Source organism: Grampus griseus (assembly GCF_964374135.1).
Source record: "Grampus griseus genome assembly, chromosome: 5".
Classification (NCBI taxonomy): Eukaryota; Metazoa; Chordata; class Mammalia; order Artiodactyla; family Delphinidae; genus Grampus; species Grampus griseus.
The window spans coordinates 32,981,770-32,987,224 of NC_138998.1; positions in this window are offsets into that span (position 1 = coordinate 32,981,770).

Sequence of the window (5,455 nt, forward strand, 5' to 3'; positions counted from 1 at the left end):
ATGTTCATTGAATGTTTGGCTCTTTACAATAGCCCAAAGGTGGAAACAACTCAAATGTCCATAATTGGTAACTGATGAATGGATAAAAGTGGTATATCTCTACAATGAAGTTATCTAGCCAGAAAAAAGAATGAAGTATTGATACATGGATGAACCTTGAAAACATTATGCTAAGTGAAAGAAGCCAGTCACAAAAGACCACATAATTGTATGATTCCATTTATATGAAATATTAAGAATAGGCAAATCCACAGAGACAGAGACAGATAGCAGATTAGTGGTTGCCAGGGGTAAGGGGGAGGGGATAATGGGGAGTGACTGCTTAATGGGTGCAGGACTTCTTTTTGAGGTGATGAAAATGTCCTGGAACTAGATAGTGGTGACGGTCACACAACATTGTGAATGTACTAAATGTCAGTAATGACAAGTTTCATGTTATATGAATTTTACAAAATACAACAATTAAAAAAGATCCCAATCAACAGATCTAGAACAACCATCTCATTTTTTTTACTGATAAGGAAGCTGAGGTCAGAAAGAGGAAATGACTTGGTGAGGTCACCCAGCCTGCCAGGGGTAAAGCCAAGGCTGGTGACCCCCAGCCTGCCATAGCAGGCTGCCTCTCTTCCTCAACATCCTTGCTCCCCTACACCCAGGCCCTACCAAAAAAGCTAAGATCCAGGGACGTGCAAAGTTCTGAGCTACCTGCCACGCCATAGTTTTTGCAGCCAGGCCCCCTGCTTCCCAGGCAGCGGTCCACCTTACCCACCCATAGAGCTGGGTCAGCCTTTCTTCTGCTGTCTCCAGTGCCTACTGCCTTCAAGTGTGTTGATGAAAGATGAACCCACTTCTAACTTCATACTTAAGTAAGTAGTTCTAAGGGCCTTGCTGCAGCTGCAGTCTTCAGACAGGGTTGATAGGGCTGGGTGCGTCAGATTCCTTACACAGACATTGCCGAGTTTCCCAAACTCCAGCTGAGCAGACAGTCTGGAGGAGCTTGTGGTGGTCCCAGGGCTGGGTTGGATTTATCCCAGCCATATGCATTTGTGCAGTTGGCTCTTCTCTCCAGCTGTTGGACTATATGCATCCATCCCATAGTAGGTGCTTAATAAAGATTCATTGGCACCAGTTGTTCCTGTCTCGTGGTCATCTTGGGACTGTTTTCTTCATTCTAGTTAAAAGAGTTCAGGAAAAATCCTCAGTTTCCTCAGTGCCCTTGAGAATAAAGGACTCAGGGTAAGCTTGCACGTGAAGTGAGAGTCATTTATCTGATCACCATCTGAGATGGAATTATTTGCCATTCTGGGAGGTGGCAGCAACAGAAGGGTATAACTTATTTGCATTTGCTTTACTGTGAACTTTAGAGGTCAGGTCTTCTGGAACAATCCCTTCAGCCCCTTCCCCAGGGCCTCAAAAAATTGCTAAGGCTTTTGTTCTGTCCTAGATCCTGACCTTTTCTTACATCTCTTAGTTACAGCCTCCAAACAGCATGGCTTTTTAAAAAACTGCATAAACATACAAAAGGGCAATTGCAGGATCCAAGAAAGCTGGCTTTCTGGAAATTTACTGAACTCAGATGAGAAACCTGGTTGAGAAGGGATACCTAATTCTGCCCACTTGTGTTCAAGACCTGCTTCAGCATGGGAGTGGGGAGGGCGAACTCCCTCAATCCTGAGAAGGTGACTCTCTTCATTCAGCCTCAGAAGATTATCTAACACCTTGAACTTAAACCTGGATATTGGCTTCATGCAGCAGGGATGAATGGTGCCATTAAGGAAGATGGCAAGAGTAGCAGTGGCTGCAGTTTCTAAGTTACCATTTGGGATAAAGCAGGAAAGGCGAGAATTGCTACAATGTAGAGGTTTGGGAGTGAATATTTAGAACTCGCAGCTGAGGCTGACCTTGGTGGTTGTATGTGGTTTCCCTGCTGTGTGGACGATGCCTTATGTTTGGATGCAGATTTTCCTTTCCCAGGACAGAGAGGTTTAGGAAACGCTGTTGACTCCATGCCTCATTGGGGATTTCAAAGTGCATGACTCTGCTCAATGCTCTGAGGAGTCCTGCAGAAGAGAAACTGCTTCAATGTTATTTAACCCAGTGTTTCCCAGTTATTTGACCTCAGAATTCCTCCCCGCTACCCCCACCTTATAGCACTCCTTTATGCCCTGTGAAAGCCAGGTTTCCAAGAAATGCTGGGAAATGCCTCCCTATGTGCTGTGGAGCTTGTTCCCCTGATACCCTATGGTGAGAAACAATGGGGATATTTGGGTAGGACACAGGACAGGGGGCCCTGCTATGATAACCCAGGAAGCAGCATTGTGTGCTGTACCTATCAGGCTCCCTCCCACACTGAGGTGTTGTGATTCTCTCCACACTGACCAGGTAACCCCTGACATTTGCTGAGCACCATGTGCTAGGAGCTTTTTGTATGTCACCTATGTAATCTTCCCTCAAGCCTGTTGTCCCCATTTTACAATGAGGAAATTGAGACTCTAAGAGGTTACATAACAAGGTCACCCAGTTGAGTCTGTGGCAGAGCTAAGATTCGGGCTGGGGACTCTGGGACTCCACAATGGTACTCCCTCCTCAGACATCAATTATGGGAATAGAAAACGGTGCAGCCACGTGGAAAATAGTTCCACCATTTCTCCATCATTTAGAGAGAATTGCCAACTGTCTTAGTCTGCTCTTGGGCTGCTCTAACAAAATATCATGGACTGGGTGGCTTAAACAGCAGGCATTTAGTTCTCACAGTTCTGGAGGCTGACGAGTCCCAGAACAGCGTTAGTGTTTGGTGAGGGCTGGCGGGTGGCTGCCTCTCTCTATGGCTCCCCTGTGCTGTGCCACTTCACTAGCAAGGTGCATTTCCATGTCACTCTTTCCAGAGTGTCTGGTTCCCATGAGGAGCTGTTAGTGGATAAGTGACCTTGGGCCTCTGGGCCTCAGTTTCCTCATCTGTAAAATAGGATAATACTCTCATTTTCTTCCTTCTGAACTTTTCCTCTTTTTCCTCTAACTTCCCTCCTTTCCTCTTTCCTTCTCCCTTAATTTCTTTCTCCCTCAATTCATTTTTCCACATTGTGGTAGTCCTCAACCTCCTGTATTAATTTTCCCCTGGAAGATCCTTGAAACTGCCCTGTGGGCTCCTCGCTAAAGTGGCTTGAGAAACACTGACGGTTTCTCTGTAACAGAGACCAGAAGAGAAGGCGGCTGCTGATTAATTCCACATCAGCCGGGCGTTCTGTGCTCTGCATCTAGAATAGGGCAGTTTCCAAGGTGACTGAGCCTGGTGTGTGAGGTTAAGGTGAGGGCCTGTAGTTATGAGCTGCCAAACTCGTAAACCACGTGGGCTTCCTCTGAGCCACTCGCCAAGCAGTTTAACAACCGACTTGTGGCAAAGTGTTCCAACACTATTTAATGATCAGAGCATCTATAAATAGGGTCGTAAGAACAATCTGGATGGATGTTAATGTATGGGTTCAGTCCTGGAGTGACTAAACCTTGAGTTGTTTTGACCTCAGAAAGCCATCAAAAGTCTGCTGCAAGGAACAATTCTGCAGTTGTCTTGTGGCAGATGTTTTGTTCCTGTTCAACATGTCCTTGTGTGTATAATTTACTAACATGATAATAATGTGCTGCTTGGCACTTGCGTTTTATTAAGTGCCTTCACACACATGTTTTCATTTGATCCTGGCATGACAGGAGTTATTACTGTGGCTCAGGGAGCCAAGTGACTTGCCCAGGGACGTCCAGATTGTGGGGTGAATGGGGCTGGGGTGGGGGAGTAGGGATGGTGGTGGTGGTAGTAGAGTCCAGATTTCAGATAAGGACGATGTGGCTTCCAAATTGATCTTCCTTTCTTATTCCATCAAATCCTATTTCCTGGTTTAAAAGACTTGAAACAATCAATGACTCTCCTGTCCTCAAAGGGGCCAGCACATCAGGGTCTAACACCCTGATTTCTCCTTTGATTGCTTTGCATTTAAAGTAGGCTTGCCAGATTTAGTAAATAAAAATACAAAACACCCCATTAAATTTAAATTTCAGATTAAACAATGAATAATTTTTTGGTATAAGTATGTCCCATGATATTTGCCAACTGTAATTTAAAGTACTTGTCATTAAAATTTTTTCTTTTAAAAAATAATACGAATTACTTATAGAAATTTTTGAAAAATGATAAGCAAAATGAAAAAAATATAAATTACTCCTAATTTTACCATCAGGTAATATTAATATTTTAATATTAACTGTTAATACTTTCGTATATTTACTGAGACCTCTTTTCCATTCATACGTTTATATGTATACATTCCTTTTTTAAAAATAGAAAAAGAGAATTATGGAATACATTACTTTAGATCTGTCTTTTGGTTTTTTTCTGTTTTTTTTTTTTTTTTTTTTTTGCGGTACGCGGGCCTCTCATTGTTGTGGCCTCTCCCGTTGCAGAGTACAGGCTCCGGACGCGCAGGCTCAGCAGCCATGGCTCACGGGCCCAGCCGCTCCGCGGCATGTGGCATCTTCCTGGACTAGGGCACGAACCCGTGTCCCCTGCATCGGCAGGCGGACTCTCAACCACTATGCCACCAGGGAAGTCCTAGACCTGTCTTTTTTCACTCAGTAATATATCATGAACATCTTTCTGTGCCTTTATGTATTCTGTAACATTCAAATGACTGCAAGGCTATTGATGGGATAGCACACAGCCTTCAGCGAATCCCCTATAGGTGAACATTTAAGTTGTGTCCAATGTTACTTATTGTTTTTTTTAAAGGCTAGATTTCTTTTTTTCAATATTTATTTATTTATTTGGTTGCACCAGGTCTTAGTTTCGGCTTGCGGGCTCCTTAGTTGCGGCACGTGGGCTCCTTAGTTGTGGAATACGAACTCTTAGTTGCAGCATGCGAACTCTTAGTTGCAGCATGCATGTGGGATCTATTTCCCTGACCAGGGATCGAACCCAGGCCCCCTGCATTGGGAGTGTGGAGCTTTTTCCACTGCGCCACCAGGGAAGTCCCTGTGTCCAATGTTTTATTACTACAGACTTGTCATGAACAATCTTCACTGAGTCTTTTTGCACATCCCTGGGATAAATTTCTGGCAGTAGAATTTCTAGGTTAAAGGATATGCAGATTTTAAGGCTTTTTTACATATTGTCAAATTGTCCTCCGGAAAAATTGTACCAATTTACATTCTCACAAATAGTATCTGAAAGTGCCATTTCCTTGCTTATTGTCAACATTGAAAATTATCATTAAAAAGGAAAAGAAAAATAACCACTTTAATTCTGAGCCTACCCTGACTCCATAATCACATTCAACACTCTGTCCTTAAGCATTAATGATCTTACTTCTTTCTACTGAGACTTCATTTCTTAAGGAGGGGAGTAAATTAGATTAGGAGTAGAAATCACTACCACTGTCCCTCACATGCCCACATCAGATATCAGTAATCA